Source organism: Columba livia, chromosome 17 (genome assembly GCF_036013475.1).
Source record: "Columba livia isolate bColLiv1 breed racing homer chromosome 17, bColLiv1.pat.W.v2, whole genome shotgun sequence".
Classification (NCBI taxonomy): domain Eukaryota; kingdom Metazoa; phylum Chordata; class Aves; order Columbiformes; family Columbidae; genus Columba; species Columba livia.
This window is the reverse complement of record NC_088618.1, coordinates 848,502-874,458: the sequence shown is the minus strand read 5'-3', so window position 1 is coordinate 874,458 and position 25,957 is coordinate 848,502. Positions and strand designations below refer to the sequence as shown.

Here is a 25,957-nt window from a genome sequence, read left to right as displayed (position 1 = left end):
CTTCAGCTTTGTTTTATTCAAGAGTCCTTGGCTGGATTCAGTGCACAGGAACACTTCAGATAAGGTCAGAGTCTTATTTACTGTAGGCTCCCTCCCACCAGTCTTCATTTTATCCTGTCTTTAAACCATCAAACATTCCTTCAGCCTGGAAAGAGACCTCAAGCCGGGCTTTGCCAGGATTCCGGCAGGGGTTAGCTGCTGCGTGGGGACACAGACACACTAGCAACATTTTTCAGCTCAATTAGCTCAACTTCCAGAAGGTCTGTACTTGCTCCCAACTAACCCCTGGGATCTGCACACGCTGGTGCCTGATTCACTCTTGCTGGAACAACACAGACACCAGGACAGACCATTCTGTAAACCCTGTAAGCCGAAATCCCCCACGTTGAGAGACCGCTCACCCAGCCCAGGCAGCCCCACACGCTGGCACCGCAGGGCTCCCCAGAACCAGGGCAGGAGGCTTCCAGGCAAACCCCATCCTGTTATAAGAGGAAAAAAAGAGGAAAGCCAGCAGCTGCAACATTTGTTATCAAGGTTTGCTATGTTCATCTTGGCTCGAATGCTCAACTCCAGCTTCATCTTGAAAACATCCCAGACATACACAGCAATGAGTCCGCTGGAACCAGCGTTTGGAGGTCTTCACTAACTCAGATACTCTGGTTACATTCAGGGTGTGTCTAGGTAGGCAAATTTATCAGCATAAACAGGGAGCATCCACTCAGCTTTATAATTACACAGTGAAACAGGTTTCACCCAGAACAGGAGAGGAAGCCTGGAGTAGAGTTTCTTGGGTTTCATTTCATCACAGCTATTTTTAGAAGAACAAAAATACAAAGCCTGCAACTGCTGAAAGCCTAACTTCATCCCAGGCTGGTGGAAGTTAATCTAGGTCAAAAATCCCAGAGAATTCAGAAGTTCTTGAAAGCTTCCTCATGGCACACCTGCACTTAGTTTCCACCGCTCAGACAGATAGCACATCTCAGCTTACCTCTCCGGCATCAGCGCTGGATTCTGGCGGATAAAAGGCACTCAGGCTCCCAGGGTCAGTAGCACGAGGAGAGGAACAACCACCAGCCACTTCCACCCCAGCAGCCGTCCCAGTTGGTGCTCAGACTGAGAACAAGGCTCCTGCTCCCCAGCACCTCCTCCCCAGCCCCCATGGCGGTCTGCAACCCCCCCACCCGCTCCTCAGCTGTAAATTACCACCCGTGACAGATGGATTCAATTTCTTTTGACCTCACAGTTTCAATAATCAGGTAGGCTTTTCACCTGTCAGCTACCTTGACAAGCAAATTGGTGTTGCAAATAGGAAAAACCCAGCAAGGGGAGGGCAGGAGAGTGGAAAGGGTGAGGAATGACAAGCCTTTTCCTATCTTGCCCCAGGTGAGTGTTGCAAATTGGCAGCAGCGTCAGGGAGTTACCCAGGGTTACCAGGCAATGATTTGAGTATTAACAAGCATCCTTGCATTGTTTTCATCCATAATGTATAATTAACCCCTTGGAGCCAACGAGTCTGGCAGTGGCATTGTTAGGGCTGCTGTGAAAGGCATGTGGCACGTTGCACTGGGAATTCCTAACAGCCCACCATCAAAGGTTTAATCATATGCAATTTATGCCTTCACAGTTTATTATATATCGGAGCTTGCTGGAACCTCTCCTGTTATCATGCACCAACATGAAACACATCAGGTAATCTCCACTTGAGCGCATTGTCTCACAAGTGCCCTTTTCCCATAGGAAAAAAAAAAAGGCAGTAGATATTTTTAAACAGTCTAGACTGTAAATTGAATAGGACGAGGTGGAGGCTGAGAATGAAAGACATGAATGTAGCTCCTTTGATACAGGACAACACATATACATAACTTACTTTAACTCTTGCCACAGTTTTGGAGCACCCAGGGGGAAACCTGAATGGAGAGGTTTAACTTTTCTGGGTTCCAAAACGCTGCTGTTAAATGTGTATATATTACTTTCCCCAGATGCTATTTCTTAATACCCAATACATGAATTGTGCCAGCCCGTAAACAGATTAGGTAACAACAGAAGAACATTTATTAAGATACGAAGCTCCACAGCAGCAGCCTGTCCGACGGAAACCGCTGCGGCTCGGTTCTTATACTGAGAGCGTCAGCTCCAAGAGAGCTCGAGCGCCGCGGCGCCGGCAGCTGCCGCTCTGCCCCCAGCGGGCCCCCCCCCGCCCCAGACTTCGGCCTTTGGTGCCTTTGGCAGGACTTGGCTTTCGTTGGCGGGTTCTTTAAAGACTTCTTTGCCTCTGCTCTGTGTTGAACAGGTACATACAAATTTCAGCTGGTCTGCAGGCAGGAAAAGTAGTTTCTCTCCTGGCTTCGGCACTGGTTCTGCACGGGTCCATCCACATCACAAAACTGATGAGTTGAGTCTGGGGAAAGTCACCACATTAGCCCAAATATCTCCATGTTTGAAGAAATAGCAGATTCCAGCCACCTGGCGATATCATCCTCTGGTTCTTTTTTGCAGTGGTGCCAGTGATGTACCTTTAAAAGGTACCTTGAGAACACCACCCATTCCCCCAAAAAACAAAACCAAAGCGAAACAGAACACCACAAACCCAGGAATGAAGGTTCTCACCTGATCAGCTAAGTCAAGAGTCTGGGATTTAAATATTGCAGAAAGTCTCACAAAGCTCACAGTCTGGTTAGCAGTGAACAGGGGAAATGGAAATACCTTTATTCCCAAATCCAAAAGCTGATTACCCAAAGCTTTTATCAGTTTAAACCAGACTGCTGAGACACCTGCGCACCGGACAGCCCTGCCTGGCCCACACCTGACCCACAAAAAGCAGGTAGGTGACAGGGAGCAAAAATGCAGTTTCATATTACAGATGAGGAACAAGATAATTAAGTGACTTGCTTTAAACTATGACAATATATAACAGAAATGGGGACTGAGGTCAGACCTCGTAAACTGTCCTGCAAGATTATTGGCATAAAGCTGACACTCAGGGCCAGAGGAAAGCCAGGAAAGCCACCCAGGAGTCACAGTGTTAGAAACGACCGGATGGTTCTTGGATGATTTATGTCGATAGATCTTCACTCCAAACCTAGCAGGATGTTTGTCACACTATCACCTCCCAGAGGTGAGGTCTCGGGACAGGCAAGGATGCTTTGGAACAGAGGGTTCACTGACGCTTGTTCTGCAGCAGACGCTGAGTTTATCTTCAGTGCGGCGGTGGGCGGGAGGGATGGGACCGTGTTATCTGCACTCGGTCTCAAGTGACACGGTCGTTCCACAGCACGACTGCCAGAGATAGCGGGATCGCATGGCAGAACATCTGCTGTGGGAAATGTCTCCTCGGGGGTGACTCAGCTCTTCTGCTTTCCAGCGTGCAGAGGAAAAAGGAAGACATTTCAGATTAGACCTTCAAATGTTAATGTGTGGAGGAAGCGCCGGTACACCGTGGACTGTTTTGTATGATGTGCTTGTCCTGAGCAGGTTAAGGGGAATGCTCCTCTCTGGGTGTCCTGTGCTGTGGGTTGGACAAATGCCCATTGGGAAGGTGTGGGTATAAATCACTCCTGTCTCAGAAGAGGGGGGCAGGCTAAAGGGCTTCCCCAGGCTTCCTCCCACCCCACTGCTTGACAAAGGGACCTTCATACAGAGAGAACAGAACAAGGCCGTCATGACCATTGCAAGAGACTGTGCTGAAAAAGGCACCAGCTGGCAAGAGACTACCTGAGGGACTGGGTACAAGCCCTGGTGATGGTTCATTTGGGATGGATGCTTTATTCTCAACGTCTATTCCTATTTAAAAATAGAAGAAAAATTCAGAGCTGGGCTAAACATGAGCATCCCAAAGGTGAAGTTTTGCAAAGTACTTCTCCAGCCTCTGTCACATCCCATCTGCAGGGCTGAGAGCAGCTGCCTGAGTGTGGGAGCGTGGGATCACCCCACAGACAGATGCTGAAGAGACGGAGCTGCCGTGCCCTGCAGCCTGCTGGAGGTCTGGCAGCAGAGCAAAGGTGTCTTCAAATTACAGAAAACTGTCAATAGTCTTGAATGCTTGTGGTTAAAAAAAAAAAAAAGTTGCAAATAATTCAGCCAAAAATGTATATTGCTCTGTTGGCACTCAAAATCTCTCTCACACGCCCCTCCTATAGGACTGTGCATCACATCTTTAAATCTTGTCCAACCGCCCCCTTTGCTCCTGCAATACGGTGCTGTGGATGTGTGCGCCGTGCTGCCCGGGCACTGCCCTGGCGGGTGGGAGCAAACCACTCACTCACTGCTCCACAGGGAGACTCTTGGGCAGAGGAGGCAGAGGAGGCAGAGGAAGCAGCGGCCACGGAGACACCGCTTGCTGCTGCAAACCCTCCGCTGCGATTTCACACTGGAAGGTGCGGTTCAAGCTCCCCACCCCAATGCGCCCTCCCGGCTGGATTGACATCAAAAAGCAAATGCAAGAGGCTAAACCGCTTGGTGTAATCAGGCCAGAGCTGTAAAAGGAGAAGCAGCGGTGGGCTGCTGGCGAGCACTGGAATGCCATTCATCTCGGCTGGGGCGGTAAGCGAAGCCAGCTGCTGCTTAGAGGTGGTCTGGAGGCTTTAGCTGGGACCAGCCCACCTCTCCAGCATTTTATCCACCGCGGGTTGGGTTCCAGTCTCAGCTCTTCGCTTCTGCTCCACAGCCAAGGGTGAATCCTCCCCACCCCCCCGGGATGGCCGGAGAAGCGGGGGAGCTGCTGGGAGGTGGGGAGGAGCTCGGTGCTGCAGGGCTGTCCTGCCACCCCACCGGGACCACGGCGGCTCGTCCCCAGGGCGGCGGCAAACACCAGGGTCCAGAAGACCCTCGTGCAGTATCAGAAGGACTGCTCAGCAAGGAGCTTTTCAGTGACGGGTGAGTTTTCACCATAGCATTATTGGTATGAATAAAGGCAATTTAAGAACATGGCAATTGCATTAGGCAACAAGCAGTTATTTTGCAGTGGCATGTTCATTTGCTTTCCCCCTGATGTCAGGAACGGTCTAAACTTCTGCCCAACATCTCTCTCACACTTAGTGCTTCAATAAACCTGGTCATTCAGCCTATTCCAGCAAGAGAGGCAAGGAAGAAACCTCAGCTCATCCCTGCCTTAGATGTAGTTAATTGCCTTGAGAAAAGACAACTCCACCAAGGGAGAAAAAGGCAGAGCCTATAAACTAAAAACCTCTTATTCTGATTTTTGGAGACTTCTCACACATCCTTTCTCCACTCCTTTAAAAAAGCTCCTGTCACATCAAAGTTCGTCACATCAAAGTTCATAACAGAGGCTATCCAGCCGGGAGCTAATAATTCACATATCTCACAACCAGGAAGTCATTTGGGCTTTAACCTCCCTTTCTGGGACCCGTGTTAACAAATGACTCTTCCCAGATCATTCCTCAAATCTCCAAGCCATCGCCCTTTACCGAGAGAAAGGCCGTGGTTAGTCAAAGAGACACCAAGAGGAAATAAGTCATTAAACTCAAAACATTAAAAAAAACTTAGTTTAAAATCAGCAGAGTTGCTGTAAGCTTGACTGCTTTGTTTTCTGTCGCCAGCCCTGCAGACACACACCCAGAAATCAAACATTCCTCTGTGCTCTGGAGGAGATTGTGACAGCACAAGCAGGTTTTGTGGGTGTGTTTCACTGTCTCCCCTTGAGCTTATTCTGTTGGCATCTATGAAGAAATCACTGCACGTTATTAAGCTATCTCTTAATTAGCATTAGCTACATTACACTCCAGTTTTTTCATAGGCAAACTAGGTTTTTGTACAGCTTCATAATGTCAGTAGGTGCTCTGTGAGATGAACCTCAACCTCACCTATGTTCAGCTTAGAAAGAAGTGCAGCTTCAGTTTGAAGTGTCTGTCACACAGGAGACCTGGTACAGAGACTGTATTTTTCCATCGTGTTCTGGCTGCTCCCTAACCATGAGAGCAATGTACACACCTTCAGCTGAGCAGAGCACCTCTGAGGAAAGGGGATGGAAGCTATTAAAGTTTAAAATGCAATCATGTGCATGAAGGAGAGGTGATTCCTTCATATCACTCTGAGTTCAGGCAAAAGAAGAAAAAAGGAAGGTATCTCAGCTGATTAGAACAGGCCAATGGAAAAGAGACAGAAAACTGGAGAGATGAGGGAGAGATCCCAAAATAACTTAGACTGGGATTGTCACTTGGAAACCTGGTCATGACACGGTGACCACTGGCACATCACTTGCCCTCTCCTGGCACCAGTTTGCCCAGAGCAAGCGGGTGAAGGCAGGGCAGGGTTACGCACCAGCTTTGCGCAGGGGTGAGGTTTTCTTCGTGACCGTTAGCATTTCAAGGAGAAAAAGGCAAGATGAGAAGCAGCTCGTGTGCAGATGACCATCCACCGGGCAGGGCCGGCCTCTGCGCTTCCGCTGCGCCGAGCTGCTGGAGGCACGGGGACGGCGCAGAGAGGGACGCGCCTGTCCCACCTCCCACCTCCCCGTAATTCATTCTTAACCTGTGTCTCTGCCAAGCTCCAACATTAGTTGGGACTTGTAAAAGCAATAATTTATAAATTATGAACAGTAGCAAACAAACAGCTTTTTCAGCATCTGCCATCACCGTGAAAGAAATATAAGCAAAGCCCCGGGAACCTCAAGGTGTCAGCCAAAGGAACTTGCTAGTACCAGCTTCCCCATCAATCAGAGTGACCAGAGCATCTAACTGCGGCTCAGAGAGGCAGAAAGCAAATGCTTCACCAGGCTGCCCTGTATTTGCTCTGGTGACTAACAGCTCAGGGGGGAAAAATTGCAAGCAATTTATGAGTGGAAAAAAAAGGCAACACTTGAATATTATTCATTGCAAATTATTCATGCTCCTTTTCATGAAAGTCATCTGTCCATTCATCAACATTTTTGCTCCATCCAGGGCTAGGAAACAAGCTGTTACTCATTTTTATTTTCTTGTGTTGCACTCAATGTATAATATATAAGGAAAGTCATGTTCTGCCAGTACATGGGCAAGGGACAGAGTCACAGAGACACCAGGATGCAGGCAGCAGAGCCCTGGGGTGCAGGCAGCAGAGCTGTGGGGTGCAGGCAGCTCTCCTGGAGAAGGGGACAGCACTAGGGGGTGTAAATTCACCAAGGAAGGGCTGTTGCCAATGCAACAGGGAAAAGTGAGGCTTCAGACTGCACCCGTCCTTTGGACACTGTGCCTTGCGAGGTGTGGTCAGTGGAAAGCGGGGTTCAGAAGGCACCCCTGCTGTGACCCCCAGCCCTCCAGCAGCCCACCCCAGCACAGAGGGCCCCAGCACCCCAGCGATCCTCCCTGCACCCAGCACACAGCTCAAAGGGTAAGGGCACGACGCCTCCCCTCTGCAAACCCTGGGCACTCAGCCCTGTCTTTGGGGATCAAGGCAGTGACGTGGTGGAACAAGCTGAATTTTCCATCGGGTGATCCAGAGCCCCTCGGTCCCGCTGCACGGGAGGAGCCGTCGCTGGTGCGCACGGGAGCAGACACATGCACCTGCACACGGGTTGAGTCATTGCGTGTGGCAGGTACCAGACGGGCCTTTGCATGCATAATTATTCAATCTGAATTAGTGATAATTGCCTGGGCGAATCCGGAATGCAGGCGGGCGTTATCCTGGGCTTGATAGGCTGCTGATAGTGAAAAAAAAAAAAAAAGGCAGACTTGCTTATGCATTCCTGGTTTGTTGTTTTTCCATTTCATTGATTAAAATGTGAGAGTGAATTTAGCCTTAATGAATGTCAAGGACTCTCTCGCTGGAAGTAAAACCAGTTTAGGCAGTGCACTGCAAACTTTCTGTGCTGGGCTGTGCCAAGGCAGAGTGTCCCGACTTGCCGGGCCCTGCCAGCGCTGCCCACAGGACACGGCTCATGGTGACGAGGGTCCTGGCTCCCCAGCGCTGCCCATGGGACACGGCTCATGGTGACGAGGGTCCCGGCTCCCCAGCGCTGTCCATGGGACATGGCTCATGGTGACGAGGGTCCCGGCTCCCCAGCGCTGTCCATGGGACACGGCTCATGGTGACGAGGGTCCCGGCTCCCCAGCGCTGTCCATGGGACACGGCTCATGGTGACGAGGGTCCCGGCTCCCCAGCGCTGCCCATGGGACACGGCTCATGGTGACGAGGGTCCCGGCTCCCCAGCGCTGCCGCATCCCGGCCGGTTCATCGCGGCGTGCCTGGTCTGCTCGGTGCAGGGTGCCATCAGGCTGCCCCCCAGGCTGGCCCGGCCGTGTCACAGAGAACCGCCGTGACCGTGGGTCTGCCCCCGGAGCACTAACCCAGCACAGCCCTGCCCAGCCGGAGGCTCTCGCAGAGCGGAATGTTTACCTCCAGCCCTGCCTCTCTGCAGCAGCTGGAAATAGGCTGAAATACAGGAAACATGACATCATTTGCCTGCTCCCAGCACAAGATAGATTAGCTCCTTTGTAAGGGGAAGCGGTGGCGAGAAACACACACCCCCAGCAGTAAATTCCACTATTACAGAGACACATTTATTGGGAGATAACAAAAGAAAGCTGCTTCTACAGTGACTTTTGGGATAGAAAAAAGTAGACATCTATTTTATTCTTTTGAAGTAGATGCTGTGTAGGAAATGGCCAGCTTTTTACAGCTGGCTGTGTTTCCAGCCATAGCCTTCCCCAAACCTGCTCCTGAAGCTGTGTGCTATATGAGTCACTCCATCAAATAAAGAGCAATAAGAAGTTATTGTGAGCACCAGGCTTTTCGATTTCTCAATCTCCTCATCTGAAGAATAAAAATTACCCCCCTCCTGACTTCTTAACTTTGTTGGCCAAACTTTAAAGCTGTGGCTGAGAACCAAGCAAAAGCAGCGAGCACACTACTGCACTGCAACCAGTTTCACGTAGTTCAAAGTCACCGTTCCTGGGTCCATTTCCCAGCTCTACCATGGCCTTTTCTTTCCTTTTTTTTAACTTTATTTTTTATTAAACCTTCAGTGACTCCTTTGCTGAGTTTCTCCTCTCTAAAACATCCTGTCCTGAAGAACATCAGAAAGTGCAGAAATTCATATGAACAAATTGCTTTAAATCATTCCTTGCTTGTGCATAAAGCCAAATAAATAAAAAAAAGAGTTACTTCTTCCTGAAGAGATTAAAATTCAAGGTAAGAGTAACCCCACCATGGCCCTCACATCAAGCAATGTTTATAGGATGGAGCGGGAAGCTGGTCAGATCGGGGCCTGTGACGGGTCAGGTTGGCCACCTCACGGTGCTTCTGCTCAGCCCGGGTTAGTCGGGTTCATTTCACCACGAGAAGATTTAAGAGATGTTCTTCATTCAGGCTCTTCCTACACTGGTCTCTGCGTTTCCCTCTTTCTCATACCAAAATCTCCCTCGCATCACCCATCTCTGTCCCCGCACCCCTACTCCTCACCGACGTGGATGGCGGGGGCCAGGACGAACGTCCCACCGGTGCCTCTGCGGAGGGGACAGGTAGCTCTGGCGCTGGGTCACCTCGTCTGTCCAAGCCTGGCGCTCCACAGCCACGAAGAGAACGGAAAGCCCCTCTCCCGCTGCACACACGCTCGCGCCCGAGCCTGCGCCTGCCAGGAAGAACGCTCTGGAGAGAGCAGATCCTCGCGAGGTCTGTTTCCTAGCTGGGAAATACATTATGCATCTGGCACCTTGGGGAATCTGCGGAGAAGGCTGAGAGAGGCTGGCAGTGGGTAGCTATTAAATATATTGCAGCTATTATTATTATTACTGTTGAGAAAGCAGGCACTAGGATATCATTGAGGGAGGCTGAAGAGAAGAAATATAAGCAAAACACAAGCAGTACATAGGAAATTAAACCATCTTCGGAAAGTAACCCAGGGAAATGGAAAACCAAAGTAAAGCTAGCTGGAACAGGCGAGTTTTCTGCCAACGTTTCCACATCCACCCCACCGCCCGCTCCTCACCACAATCAGAGTCCCATTGCGCTCGAGGGGAGTGTCTAAACCCAGCAGAAATCCAGCAAAAGGAAAGGTTCTGTGCTCACTGTGAGATTTTGCAGCCAAAAGAGCTCATTGACTGCAGGGGTCCCTGGGCCAGAGATACGCTGGTGCAGGTTTGGTTGGGGTTCCTCTGGCAGGGATGCTGGCTTGTTCTCAGGAGCTGTGCTCGTGCAGCCGTGCATGTTTGGGAACCCATGGGACCACGATACCCTGAGCCACGACTGCTGGTTCACAGAGATCCAAGGTGCCACCTCTGTACAGGGTGCAGTTTGGCAGAGGGAGGAGCTGGCCCAAGGTGGGAGCAAGCGAACTGCAGAGCAGGCACTGCTTCCTGGGCTTGGCAGCAATACTGTCTTAAATGCGGTATTTCCTTAGAAATAAGAATCAAAACTGTTCTAATAATATCCAGTTTAGAGTCAAAGGCTCCATCCAAAGCCCACTGAGGAGGAGGGAGAGATCCCCAGAGTGCCTGAGACTCAGCCCACAGTGCACGCTGCTCTCCTGATTTATTGGAGACTGAGGCTCACACTCCCAGGGGATCTCCAGCAAAGAACAAACCAAATTAAGGCTGCCACCTTTGGAAATCAGATTTCAAGACAATTAAGTACTGCAAAAAGATTGCTGTTTGCATCTCAGTCCCTAAAACTGCAAAATACTGCCTGTTATTATTCCTCAGAGATGCACATATCTGTTAATACAAATAACCATTTCCACCTGTAAATATCCTTTTAGCTTTCAGACACCCCTCAGCTTTTTCTGTCAGTGTCCTAGATGTGCTACTGCTCTAAGAAAAACATACACCCAAAGAACATCCTTATTATTCTTGCTTGTAAAGATTGCCATGGGAAAGTGGATACCACATGACCTAAACGCTGCACTTGATGGAAGTAAATCACTGCATTCTCACTTAAAATATGATGGCATTCAAGGGCTTGTGTCAAACTCTGGATCTCTCTGTGCATGGGGCGACGCAGACTTCCAGCAGATAACCCCTACACAAAAAGCAGAAGGAAATGGAATAAAGGTGTATTGAAATCACATTTTATTCCATTTTCTCGAAGGAAGAACTTCAGACATGTTCCCACTCCTTTCTTCTAAGGAAATCAATGGGGCTATTGTCACCATTTTCAAAAGAAGCAAGATCAGGCCTTTCACTGAACACGACAAAACAAAAAGAAACACACTTTCCCTTCCCTGCACTCCCACGTGCTGCTCGGCCAGCCCGGCCGCTCCGCAAAGGCAAAACCAGCTGCAGCACGTTGCACCGCACCGCAAAGGCCAATTGCACTGAGAAATGCGATGTACGTGACTTTACAGCAGCCAGGCCCGGCTCGGGTGGTCACACCTTTCTGGATCATCGGCAGAGCCTTTCCCCATGCTGGGGAATTCTGTGTCCTTCCCTCTTGCTGTGGCGGAGCTGAGGACCCATGTTTGCCACCCACATCCCTCCTGCACTGCTAGGAACAGGCAGGTATACGGACGCAAAGCTCTTCCCATGCTGCTTTTCTTTTGAACTCGATGACCCTGAGGCTCTCTTCCAGTCAGAACGATTCTATGACGTTCTATGAAAACCCCCAAGTGCTCCAGATGCTACTTCCAGCATGCAAGACACACGGTAGCTCTCCAAACTGCAGATACACCCGTGCAGCAAAGCGTGTGGGCAGCTGTGGGCCCCTCCAGGGAGGCATTGCTGGGGGGGCTGCACTGGGAGCCTTCAGGCAGCTCCGCTCACCCTTCCCGTCGCTATATTCACTCCTCCAGGGGTTATCCAAGGTGGTGGTGAAGAAGTGTGAGAGCTCCACCACAGAGCAGCACCGTCCCCTGCTAATGGCCTTGAAGGCAGAGGGGACACTGGGGGGATGCCTGGGGGCAGCGTGGCTTGAACCAGCCCTGCACTGATGGCCAACTCCCTCCCAGCCACCCCGTTCCCCAGTGCTCCCACCACCAGCTTCCCCAGAGCGTCCACAAATGTGCTCAGCAATGCAAATTAAACTTCCTTTCATCAGCCTCCTCTGGCCCTGGGCTTGGCTGGTGGGCAGGTCAGGGCTTGTGAAAAACACAGCCTAACTGCCTGCAGGGTGGTTGGTGCTGCCGTGTGCCTTGCTAAACCAGGCAGGGATTTCACCTGCCCTCCGACTTCCTTTGAAAAACCCAGCCCCAAGGTTTCTCTTTCCCAGCTGGCACTCGGGAAGCCTGGGAGAGGCGCCGAGGCTGTCAGGTTTGCTGCACGGGGCTTCGAGCTCTGCCCAGTCTGCTCAGCATCCTTCCCGCTGTGGCGCAGGGTGAAGCGATGTTCCACTTGGTCAAATGCTATTCCTCTTTTATCTTTTAATTTCCAGCCTGCAAACAAGTACATCTGCCAGGCTGCATGTAAACACAATAATGGGTTCTCTGGCCGGCAGGAAGGTATGACTCATTAATTGCTTTACACCACCGTATAGGAAGCCATCGGTGTCTGCTCCGGCCAATCTCCTTGTAGGAGAGACTTTACATTTGGATTATATTTTTCAAAAGAATTTTCTGTGTGCTCTGCCACTGTTTGCTATGCAAATTTTGGTGTTAATTGCACCAAAATGAGAAACATATTACTTAAATCAGTGCACTCTTCAGATGGGCATCAGTGCATGTGTGTGATATTCTGCCAGATGTTATTTTATTACTGCATTTTAATACCTAACCATCTGCTTCCTCCTTCTTTTGTCATGGTTTGTATTCTCCCTGGGACCTCTTTTCTGTTACACTGGCTTTTATCATCTGCGCTATGTACCAGCACTGGTACGGCCGAGGCTGGAGGCTGGCAGCCTCCCGAGCACACTGTTTGCACAGAGAAGGAAACGAGCAGCAGATCATCAGAGTAAGAGCACAGAACTGATGCTCCAATCGGACCAAAGAATGAGGTTGGTAACAAAAAGCGGGTGGGGGGAAGACAACTAGAGAATGTTTTTTGTTTTTTTCAGGTCAATTTTACGGGGACATTTTCAAAGGTTTAATGGCTTCCCAAAAGCCAGGCCCCCAAGTCGCAGTACGGGGCCGGCCGCCTTCCCCAGGCTCAGCCCGGGTCTCAGAGGCATTTCAAAATTCTTGCTCCCATGAGGGAGCGAGATTGTTCAAATAATTCACTTTACCACCACATAAAGCAATATTTTCAATAATTCTCTCTAGTCTGTTGCCATTTTATTGTCTAGTAAGAGATAATGGATAAAAATGAGCTGACCTTTTGTTAGTAAACTTCCACTGGGCTACACATAATATTACCTAGCGCTCCGTATCCTCAAAGCATCATACAAATACTAAGTAATGGATCTACATGGTAATTGTCTGGTACAATAAAGAGCAAAGAGCACAGCTTTTATCAGCACAAGGTTTAGGTCTGTCCACAGTATAAATCTCCCCGTTTGTGGGACCATGTTACACCGGTTCGTGTCCCTGCCACGCTCTCCCAGTTTGCCCAGTGCTGCTACAATTGTGCTGGGAACACAGCCCTGTAAAGGCCATAAAACAAAACCAATTACATAACAGTAGCCTGTTTCTGGATCCTTTTTGGTTAAGAACAAAATTAACTTTCAATTGATTAGGAATTAAAAGCATGACAGGGAATATAACCCAAATGCACCGCGAAACGGACAACAGACCTGAGCAGCAGAAGCTCCTGCCTCCAACCTTTAAAGCTATTAACCCTGGCATGAATTTTTATTTAGTGTTAATTAGGGGACTAGCAGCAAAAATCAATTAATTAATTACATCCCTGATCCACTGGAAAGCATAACGGAAATCAAAGAGAGCCAGATTATCCAGCATCCATGGAGGAGAGGCTGCTGCAGCGGCTCTGGATGGTAGCACTCCTGTTCTCTTGAAGCGGAAAGAAATGTGTTTAGACAAAAAAAATAAATAAATAACACGATAATTTCCCCCAGTTGGAAACGCCAAACCCCTCCTTGTCCTGTCCCATCTGTCAGAACAATCTATCCCTGTCTCTCGCTGCCAGTTTTGCCTCTGGAGCTCTCTGATCCTGGGGGCTTCTCGCACCAGTCCTGCAAAGTTCAGCCTGTTACAAATCACCATCCACAAACCGCCCCACAGCCTCAGGTTACGAGACCTCTGGAAAAGGTCCAGAAGGTCCCCAAGGGAGGCGTTTCCACAGAGCTCGGAAGGGGATGGCAGCACGTGTTGCCGTCTTCCTGGCCACATCCTTCCGGAGAACACACACGTTTAGCTATTTCATCTATTGCAACAAAATTATGTACTAGGTTTGGGTTTGCTTTGGTTTTTAATGCCCAAGGTACAATTAGCTAACTAACATTACTGACAGTGATTAGCGGGTGCTAATTACAATGGAATTTATGTCAAATTACACGGCGCATAAACACGGCCTGACAAACGGCTCAATTTTTAGTGCAGAGGGAGCGAGCGGAGGGGCTGGTGGTGCCCGCGCCGCTGGCAGCTCCTTGCAGCCAAAATGCTGCCGGTGAACACATCGCCCGGCCCCGGTGAACACATCACCCATCTCGGGTGAACACATCACCCATCTCGGGTGAACACATCGCCCGGCCCTGGTGAACACGTCGCCCATCTCGGGTGAACACGTCACCCAGCTTGGGCCAGACATCAGGCCAGCAGCTCCCACAGAGGGATCGTTATCTGGGCAGGACAATAATGTTTGGTCTTTCTGGTTTCCAGATATGAAAAGGCAGATGTGAGCAAGTGTGTGTGTTTGTGGGGGTGTGAAGAACCGCCTGGCTCGGACACCTCCTGCTGCTACAGCTTTTGTGCTGTGGAAAACATGGAATTTCATTGCCCAGGATATTTGAGAGTGGCTGGTTAACAAGGTCTTGCATGCCCTAATAGCGAGTATTTTGATGGAGTTAGTTAAGCAAGAGGTGCTGCCGCCCAGCTGGTTCCGGCGCGCCCAGGGGCTCGGGGACGCGGGAGGGGACGTCGGCGCAGCCTGTGGCCCATTGCTCGGCCCATCCATCAGTGCCACCACGGAGAATAAATGTTTATAAATGGTGTGTCAGCTCTAATGTGATAAACGATCTCCAGTCATCACGTAGATGGTTCAAGATGTGTTAAGCTGGTTCTAAACATTTGGTTAAGAAAATGTCCAAGAGGGGACCTGGAGGGGGAGAGAGAAGAAAAAAACCAAACAACAAAAAGCACGCAACACCACACGTGTGCCAAAGAGACGGACAAAACATTCACCAGTTGGACTCCGCACAGCACTTCTCGCCCCGGGTTTGTGAAGTGCAAGTAACCTGCTGAAGTATATTAAAACTCTCTTGACTAACCCCAGTTTATTGTAAATATTACAGCAAATTCATTGTAAACAGCAGCAAGAGGCTTTTGGGAACCCATTAATCAAAATAAACTGCTCTGGAAAAGGCCTCTGCTCGGCTTGTTTAACTAGCGCTGCAGCTCCATACTGCATAGCTGATTTCAAAATATACAATTTATTGCCTTGGATGTCTTTGCTCAGAGCTAGATCTAAATTCCTCTGGGTACTTTAACATACAGTTAATCAAAGCACAATGCCACCCCTATCATATTTACAATCTGGCAGGCAATTAGTCAATAATAAATAAAATGCATTGGAAAGACAAATGATATTACCGTGTATGTATCAATGGGCTTATAGGCTCAAAAGATTTATCAGTACCACTGGAGAGAATAAATATTTATAAATGGAAGTGTCACTCAGAAGGTGATAAACTATCTGCAGTCATCACATGAAGAATGCATATTTTCGAGTTGCCATACTTTATTATCTACCTAATCATTTTTCAAAAGGTGTTTTTCAACTTTATTAGCTGTACTTAACAACTGGAGGAACATATTATCATCACACTGAGCTGAGATTGCGCAGCAAAGCCCCGCTCAGGATTTCCACTGCAGGTTGGACAAGGAGGATACAAGATTTTCTTTCTCCTTTGTTATCCTTTGGCCCCAAACGAGCACCCGAAGTCCTCAAAGCGTATTTCTGTGAGCAGAACCACTTAAAAACATCTAAAACCATAACCTTCCCCCAAATAAAAATTCCAACATTCAGAGTGCTGTTGATATACAGACACTTGAAACCCACTGGGACTCAAAACTTGTTAATTCATTCTGCCACAGTTCCATACGGGGAGGGAGCAGAGGAGGAAATATTGGTACGAAAACTGCCTTTCCCTACAATTCCTTTGGCACCATCTCCTGGGACTTTGGCACCACATGAGCGACTCACGGTGTCAGAACTAAGTACGTCTTTTAAAACCTACCAAATTTCTGTACAAATATTTCAATACGAGTGCTTTTTAGGAAAGTATCTTGTGTTGGCAAAAGTGTGCGTGAAGTTACATTTGTATAAAACATTTACACTATAGCTGTATTTGTGGAGAAGATTTAAAATGATAAAACTGCATCCACACTTAGAAATGTCCACAGCAATGGCAGAGTAATTCTTGTCTGCTCGCATCCTCACAAACGGATCATTAGTTAATGATGAACTCACTCATGTTTATTTCTAGAACTTTGATTTTCATTTTATGTTATTATTTTTTCTTTTATTGACTGAAAAGCTAAAGCGATATATTCTAAAATTTCTGTAAACTGCTTGAAGACCATTAGTAGCCCAATAATTTAGCATTAGCTTACAAGCCAAAAGCCCAGGAGCGGAGTCCCTGGGTCAGCTGCCAGGAGCGCCGTTCCATGGCGGACGCGGCACGGCCGGGTCCTGCCCCGGGCACGGAGCTGTGCTGGGCTTGCACAGCCACGCCGGGACCGAGCAGAGGAAACTGAATATTCCCCACGTTCACAACTCCACCGTGCCAGGTAGACCTGATACAATTTTAAACGCTCCCTTGAATTAAGTTTTTTAAATGCTGCTGTTGTTATCCCACTCATTTCACATTTGAGTTTGGCAGCAGATGCCATTAGTGAACACTCAGTGTCAACAGTGTCATGATGTTGCTCTTAGAGATGTGTCAAGTACCGTAGCGTGATCTTTTTGTATTCAAAATGAACCGCAGGAGTAAGACTGTGCCAATTTCTTGCATTAGATCCAGAATGAAGCCAGCAAACGCATCATGTGCACAGAGCACGTTTCAAGAATAAACAAGCAACAAAGGAAACTCCTCTCTGCTGCTGCTTTTTTCTTTAAGACACATCTTGTCGCACAGATTAATTGCAAGGTAAAGAGCCGTTCCTGTGCTCGGCTGCAGCACACAGCCCGCCTCAGCACTGGGAAAGCAGCGATGGCAGCTAAACCGCCCCAGACCCCTGGGAATGCTGTAAGACAGCAAATTACAACCTAGTTTGAACTTGTTTCTCATTCATAATCCTTCACAGAAATTACCTTTGGAGGCAGGACAGGAATTTGGAGAAACCACACAGACTTGTTTACCTAAGGAAAAAAAAGTGCATCTTAGGAGTGTGCTGCCCAGGCCGGCGCAGTTCAAATGCACTTTTTTCCTGATGTAGTCACAGAGTTTTTCTATGCAAATCATTTCTCAGTCTCAGTCTTCAGTTTCTTGGAAACCACATGACTGATGGTCCTCAACACTCAGCTCAAGCCAATCCATCGCACTTTAGCTGCAGAGTTGCCCACTCAGCATTATACCCGGCTCCAGTCCGTACCACTTGTTTTACGAGGTGTAATACCAGCTTTACATCCATTGCAGCTGAAGCTCTAACAATTTTTTTCCTCTGTGATTCAGACCAGGGGGAAAGAAACGCATTCATTCAATTGAGAAATGCTCATGTTTAAGTATTTTCATCTTGCTTATTCACATAAAGAGATTAAAGAGAGACAGTGTGCAGAGCCAGGGTTGTGGCAGAGACCTGTCACATAAAAACCAAGAGCAGCTTGCCCAGGGTCTCTCCCAGTGCTGGCAGCAGGACCAGCAGAACACCCAGAGCCCCACCAGCCCTCACCCACACTTTTGACATAGCACTGGCTAGCTGCACTTTTCATTGCAGCACTTAAACGGTCCCAAGCAAACATAACATTCAGCACAGACTCTTTTTCCAGTTTGCCTATGTGTTTCTATCAAGACACTTTTATCAAAATGCAGGTCATGTGAATATTCCTACATCCCACTTGCTTCTCAGCGAGCGGATGGTGTCCAAGCACCACGTTTCCCAGCTGCAGGGCAGGCAGGGAGCTCCTCCACAGGCTGCTGCCTCACTCCTCCTCCAGCCTCGGTTCGCGGCTGCTGATGCACCCGCGTGTGCCGGCTTCTCCTCCAGCCTCAGTGCACGGCTGCTGGTGCGCCCGCGTGTGCCGGCTTCTCCTCCAGCCTCGGTGCATGGCTGCTGGTGCGCCCGCGTGTGCCGGCTTCTCCTCCAGCCTCGGTTCATGGCTGCTGGTGCGCCCGCATGTGCCGGCTTCTCCTCCAGCCTCGGTTCATGCCTGCTGGTGCACCCGCGTGTGCCGGCTTCTCCTCCAGCCTCGGCTCACGGCTGCTGGTGCGCTCGCATGTGCCTGCTCTGAGCCACTGTCCTGGGAGCTGCTCTTCAGCATGGCCGCACCAAACACCAGAGCTGGCTCTTCTCCACCCTTACCATTCCCTGTGCACCTTTCCTTGCATTGCTGTGCCTGTGGGCAGAGCTGACCCTGTGCAAAACTGCTCAACCGCCCCTCCCCATCAATTGCCAAGACTTCCATTACACCCACAGCCACAAATGTCCCTGTGATCCTCACAGAACAAGTGCTTCAATACCCTCTGACAAACAGCAGCTCGGGCTCACAGCCGTGCTCCTCGTCAGCCAGGGTTTCCTAATGGGATGATCATCTCTAGAACATCTTCACAGCAGACAAAGCTCCTCGGGTCAGCAGGCTGGTGAAGCAGCACAGTGGAAAGAGGGGTCGCCATGAGCAGCGTCGCTGCCTGCAGCGCAGTCGTCCCCAAAAGACTTCGGTTTGCAACAAGGAGGGTTTGGCAAGTCCAACCACCTTTAAAGCTTTTGGAAAAAACCCTCCTCTCTCATTTCATGACAGAGCACTGGAGACCGTGCCTGGCACAGCTGGGGTGTCATTACACCAAGGACTGGAAGAACGGACAGAGCAAAGTCAGCCGAGCCCCAGGGCCCTGCCGCAGCCCGGCCCAGCTCCCGCAGCCCGGCCCAGCTCCCGCAGCGCCTGCCTGGGCGCACGGGGACCCCAGCCCAGCCAAACCCACAGCCAGGCCCTGAGGGCTCCCCACGCAGTGGCAGCAGCACATGGCGGGACCTGCAGAGCGGGACGGGGGCTCCTGGGGCCATGGCAGCCGCGCTCACTGTGTGAGCACAGCCTTGCTCCGTACGGCTGCGTTGAGGCTCAGTCGCTGTCTAACCCCATGGAGATGTCTCCTAGGGATGAGAATTGTTCTGAGGGCTTGCAGTGAAACAAACTGCTGGAAGGAAAATAACAAAACGGGGAGTCTAGGCTCTTCCACTAGGTCACCTGAAGTTAATTCTTTGAAAATAGCAATCTTTCATCCAGCTGCATCTCACCAAAACATTTCCAAGACAGATGGAAAGTGACCTGCAACAAATCCCCCAGGAACTTCGGTTAGAGCCGAAATTCCAGGAAAATCTGAGCACAGGGAATAGTGCCTGAGACCAGCCATGGGAGGGGAGACTGCTTACACTGGGAAAGGTTATTTGGGTGTTCAGTAACAGACGGGGAAATGATCTTTCAAGTTAAAGATCCTCAGCTGAAGATGGCTGTTGAATAAGCCAATGTCAAGACTCAGAAGGACGTTTGAAGGAGCTAATTCCTTACAGCAGTATCTATGCAACAGCACTTTACTTCAGCAGTTGTGCAAAATTGCAAACAGCTGGTGGATTGTTGGAACAGTTTAAAACATTTCTTTCAAGGTACTTTATTACTTTCTTAAAAATAAATACACATGCCACATATTCCCCATTTTGCAGACACAGTGAACATGCATCCCAGGGACCATTTCTTAGTTGAAGAGTTTCTTATTCACTAAAGCGAGATCTCTGTTCTGATTTCTCTGCTGCAGTGGGGCTCAGTTTTATCTATTCTTTTCCCCCCTCAGCCTGCAGTCCCTGTTTACCGGGAGAACAAGTGCCTCCGTGGCTCACAAAGGAGCAGAGGTGACCACAGCGCGGTTGTGTTATCACTGTGCTCACAGACCCCGGGCACGGCGGAGCATCCGGCTCAGGGGGAGCTCACAGCCTTCTCTAAAACGGGAGCAGGAAAATACGGTTACTGTATGTGTGAGGGATTTGTTTCCAATGCTGCGGTGGGGAGTGCCCAGAGGTCCTAAGAGCTAAGGATAGATTTTGAAAACTGTGTCGTTGCATGTGGAGGAATGAAGTGATGACTGCACCGTTCAGTTCCCTAGAGCAAAGGTCAGGAATAAAAATCTCAGCCCGCAGATTGTCTCCCATTGTGAATGTCTCGCCATGACTTGACTCTTACTGCAGACAGAACTTCTGCCTGCTCCCAAATCTTTCCTGTCCCTCCTTCCATTTGTCATTGCTGAGAACACAAACATCCCCTCCATCACACGGGGTCACCCCCACCCTCCAAACAGCCCTGGATCCTGTTCTGCACCAGCACCAGGCAGCACCTTTCACCTCTCAGTCTGCAACACCTTCACTGTGGTACAACAGCATTAGCACCAGATGGAGACAACCAAAGACAAGGTGAAGCGACCCTGCAAGGCGAAGGGCATGAGTCGGCAGCACAGAGCTGCTGGAAACACTGCGACTGCGGGGACGCGGTGCTGCGCACCACGCATTTTAACACACAGTTTAATTGAATTCATTATGAGAACCACATCCCCACATGATGAATACCATACGGTATTTTGCAGCTGCGGTCGTAACTCAGATTCATCAAAACCCGCAGCCACTAGCGACGCGCAATAGCAATGGCACGTGATTTTTTCAGAGAGTACAATACAGAATATATGGCTACAGGCAAGTACATGCAAAGTCAAGAATAAAGTTGGAGGCTTCCATTTTTTTAATTTTAATGGCAGTTTTCACCCATCAGAAGCAGAGACACTTGACTATGGATAAAATTATATATATCATAACAATTAGCAAATGCAAGCACTGGAAGTACAAGGTCAGTTAACGTACCTGTGGGTACATCAATGACAGTTCCCAGATCAAGCAGTTCTGGGGTTTAACATCACCCCAGAGCTGGCCCACACTCAGTCCCCTTGTCTTTTCTCCATCCTCTCCTTGATTCTCAGAAAGTTACTATATGCAGCATTCAAGGGAGCAAGTCCTCCCTGCCCATGTGCTTTAGTGCAGGAGCCACTGATACCTTGGGATAACGGGGTCAGTCCCAGAGTGAACTTTATAAAATCATTATTCTGTCTGGAGTGACATATAAAGAAATCGTGACAGACCTTCTGCAGGTGTGGTGCAACATCTGACATATTTCCACAGATTTTTGTTGACTAAGGCCTCACTGAGCTCTCCTGCATCGCTGTGCCCAGGCAGGGACCTGCGGGGGGGCAGCACCACTGGTGCTGGAGGGGACATGCAGGTCGATGTCACAAGACCCTTTACAGATCAACAGCATTGCTTTCTCTTTTCCATCATACAGCAGCTAAACATTTGTATTCACTCGATAACGAATATCTTGTATTTGCCCTCTTTGCTATCAGTCTCTAGAGACCTCCCCTGCGTTCTGCCCATGGGCACACATGCACACACTCATCTACTTAAAAAAAACCTCCTATTTGATCCACACCACTTAAAAAGCATTCGAGGCAGTAACCAGAAGTCCTTTCTCTCTCTTTGTCCTGCGATAAAACTTTGTTCAGCAAGCCAAAGGACAAAATCCTGACATTTCAGCTCGGCTGATTATCCCTCTTTCTTCCCAGCCCTTTTCCTCTCGCTGTGTCAGAAGTGCAGCTGCTTCCAGCAGCTCTGCTGCCTCACATCAACCGCGGGCTCTTTGGGAGGGAACCACAGTTCTCCTAAACTGAGAGGGGCCAGAACGGGAAACATTCTGAGGTTGGGCAGGGCTTAGATCTGAAGCATTAGTGTGAGACTCTGAGGAACGAGAAAAGGGAATTTCACAGAATGGGTGTTACAAAAAAAAAAAATCAGTAATCAGTCTAATTTGATAACCGATTTGTCTCAGACATGCTCTCACCCCTGCTTTCAAAATGAATGTTCTTTGGAGACCAATATCAGAGAGCCAAGCTGGACTGTGAAATCCATGGCAAGCACAGCCACCAGATGCATTTGCTTTATGAACTTCAGATTTCCTGAAACTTGGTTAAAAAGCACGTTACTCTATTACTCAAGATCAGGAGCAGCAAATTTAGTGAGTTACGATCAAATCATAGTTATTTCTTGAGAAGTTTCATGTCCCCTCATTCCAGGGCTGGGTGCAGTTCTCCTGCGCGGGACACTGCGGGGAGGAACCTGCTCAGCAGCACCAGCGCCCTTGAACCCGACCCAGACCGGGCACTGTGAGCGGTGCCACCACGGTGCCCCCGGCCAGCTTCCCCCACAAACCCCTGCCTTTCCACTTATCTCTTCCCTCCTTCGCACTCTCGATCACCATTCTTGCTCCAGAAGGCAAGAAAAGCATAGGGGATGCTACCACGGATACACCTTATCTGAGAGCGTAGCACAAAGGAGGCCACAAATTTGCAAAGCCACCTCAGAGTAAATTGATGACCAGGCAATAAGCCTGTCCTTAGATAAGTAGAACGGTTTGCATATGCTTTTGTGCGTGCACCTGCCTGTTCAGCAAGTCATCACTCATTTCACAGCTCGTTTCGCTGACTGTGGGCTACAGGTTTATCTTTTTAATTGGGCAAACAATACACACCTTGTCTTTGCACATAAAGTCCAGCGCTAAGCTGTATGACTCCTACAAGATGGTGGTTTGTTTTTTTTTCAATCAGCTCTTTGTAATGCTGTAAATTTAAGGTGGACAAGTTCCTTTTTTTGCTGGTGCCATATCTGCAATGCAAATACTCAGATTTCTGTAAAGATTTTGATTCTGCCTGAGGCGGATCTTCAAGAGCCCACGTCAGTGTCCATTAAAACCCATGGGGTCCTTTTGATGTCAAATGGCTTTGGGATAATCCCAAAAGTGCTAAAAAGAAAAGATAAGAAGTATGAGCTCTCTTTCACTCCCAAGCAAGGAATTAAAAGCAGAGGAAGAAGAGCAGAAATGTAGCAGTTACCCTGCTTCATGTCGTTTCTCTGGGAAATGATTGGGATATTTATTACATACACAAGCAGTGCATTACACAGGGACAGGGTTTAGCATCTCCCACAGAGGCCAACAGAGTTAATGTAGATTATACCCGCACCAGTCTTGGCCTGAGGGAGAAGCTGGTGCCAATGAAACTGGCCGAGCAGAGTAAGGTCCTCCAGCACTTGTGTTCTCCTGCCTTCTTCTGCATTTTGCATTGCTCGCTGCTCTTGGGGTTTTAGAGGAAGGGTCCCAGCCTGGGGACACACACCAGGCCTGCTCGCCCGACCCGTGGCTGTGGTGGGACATTGCCAGTGGCACCAGCGCCCGCCAACCGCCTCTGCACAACCAGCGGCCCACCTGGGGGTCCTGTCTGAGCTGCCGAGGTCCAGCATCAGCACAAACCCAAGCAGACCCTGACTGAGGGTGCCGTGGACAGGACAGGCACCCGTCCCCGCTCCAGCGCAGAGCAACGCAGCAGCGGGGAAATGCTCAAAACAACAACCCCCGTCCTACATACACACACTTTGTAGCATGATTAGTTTTTGGCGAACACACACTGAACGTAGAGGGGGAAAAGCGCTGTCTTTGTTCTAGGATGCAAATGAGCATCTTTTTTAGAAGCTGAGAAAGAGCCTCAACTAACAAAAATTGCACATTGACTGAAATAAGGCAGGCTGCCTTTCAGATGTAGACTTCAGACAGAAAATGGAACGTATCAAAGTGTCTGATTTGACGTGGCTTGCAGCTGCAAGGCAAAGCGACTGTCCCATTTTTTTCCCCCGAGGCAAACACTCAAGATTTTCTTGATCTTATCTTTGTCTTTCTATAAGTCTTTGAAAACCATCTGTAGAGATTCATAAAGGGTATTTGTGTTTTAAGTAAACTGCAGAAGTGATCTATACCGAACAGATGGAAACAAATCAAAAAGCTTAACGGGATACAGAAAAACAGCAACACTTAGTAAAATACTAGATATGAATGAGTAGGCAGGTTGCCTCCCATTTGAACTACATTTCGTGTGGCACGTCTTTCCTCTGCAGTGATCTTGGTCTGGTCCCACTGCTCTTGTCCTTGTTCATGGGCTGCAAAATACTGTGTTTGCTCTTCTGGGTGAGCATCCCTGCGATGGGAACTGTTCAGCTCCTCCGCAGAGCCCGCATACCCACACGAAGCCCTTGAGGCAGCTCCCTGGGAAATAGATTGCATTTGACAGCAAAGGGCTCTGATTTTTCATGGCTTGCCAAAACATCTCTGAACAGATAAGGTGGGGGAGAAAAGTGCTACAAATCAATCTCTGGCATGCTCAGGATTGTGCACTTGTTTGTTTGTTCGGGGGGATGGTTTTTTCTGACAGACAATTTCAAAGAAGCACAAGACTTCTTCATCAGTACCAGCTTTTCATAGAAGACACAATAAGGTGCAAAATGATGTGTGTTACTGGAGTGAGTGGGCGTTAATGGGGCTTCCTGAGCGTACTAACAAAACCAACAGAGAAAAGAGGAAAAAAACCTCACAAATTTCCCCCGGTGTTTCAGCTGCAGCCCTGTATGTTTTCCCTTTCCCCATTAGTCAGAGCCTCGTGTACTGGTTTTGAGGAGCTGCTGCCATACTGCTGGAGGGCACCTGCCCCAGTTCAGCCCAGTCATTGTAACCCTGAGCAAAGGCTGTGCTTAACCACATCTTCACCACAACGGCTGTTTGTACATCAGCACAGCTCTTGCTCTGCACCATTCCCAGCAGCGGGTCCGCAGGGGCCAGTCCCAGCAAACACGAAGTTGAGGCCGTGTAATCCCCTCCATAAATTTATCAGCCTCCATCATAAAACCACACGGACTCCACACGTACACTCAGAGATACTGTTGCTGCACAGCTGTTCCATAAGCTCAGCCCTCCGGTGGTAGCAATACCTGTTTTATTTCCAGCTTACATTTGTTAATGGCCAGTTTGTACCTTTTTCCCCCAACTCCTTTTCTCACCAGTCTCTTACAGACCCAAGGTCAAGGCTGAGGAGAATCCCCGATGGGAGAGCTGGCCATGGAAGGGCTGTGGGAGTGACACCAAGGCACTCCTCCTGCTTTGTTTCTGTAGCTCGTTACATGACAGAAGTTCAAGACAGATGTGTGTTTCTACTGAGCTACTTAATTTATCGTGACACCAAGACACAGGCCCTGCCTTAACGGGGCTCTGGCACATGTAGTTGCGGGGCAGCGTGATGCATGGGCAGCTGAGCTGGGAAAAACCCTTCAGCTGACCATGTCAACCCACCAGCCTCCAAGGCACCGTGGTTTCACACCACCTCTCTCAGCCACCACCCACGGACATGAAACATTCCTGCATATTTCTCTGTTCCTCCCAGAGGAGCTAGCTGCCCTCTGCTCAGCCTCACTGCCTTCTCCAAAATGGATCAGGCAAAGACCAACTTCCATGAGACCCATCACGACATGAGACCATATGTGGATGACATTCTGGGCCGTTGTCAAGCTGTATACATCCTTTTTTTCCCTGACCTGGAGTTTAGCCATCTCTAAGCTCTGCCTCCTGAGCAAAGCACAAGGCATCCCATGCTGCAGCCCTGATGGGCCTTTGGTATTTGGATCCATTTAAATGCAGATTCCCAGTTCTATCCACCTACCAGCCTGGAGAGCCTTGCACTCAAAAATAGAGGCAATACCGTGACTGATATTTTTAGAAAGGGAATGCATATGTAAATTATTCCTCTGAAAATGTCTCTGTGCGTCAGACTCTCCCCTGATTCAGAGAACATCCCTTCTATCTTTTCCTCAAGTACACGCTGTGTGCAGCGTAACTTAGCATCCCAGGGACTCTGCTGGCGGAGA

At 49.2% G+C, this 25,957-nt stretch overlaps 1 protein-coding gene across 4 annotated transcripts in view; it reads right to left on the bottom strand.

Annotated features, from left to right (window-relative positions):
• The window catches only part of GALNT9 (polypeptide N-acetylgalactosaminyltransferase 9), a 395,114-nt gene that overhangs the window by 360,733 nt on the left and 8,424 nt on the right, over positions 1–25,957 (bottom strand). Inside the window, exon 1 of one of the 4 annotated variants that reach the window (XM_065033317.1) lies at positions 989–1,138. The exons of 2 other annotated variants lie outside the window; for them this stretch is intronic. The gene's annotated coding sequence lies outside the window, so the exon portion shown is untranslated. Of the gene's footprint in view, positions 1–988; positions 1,139–25,957 lie in introns of those variants that run through there. One more of the 4 variants, XM_065033320.1, reaches the window with a different exon arrangement.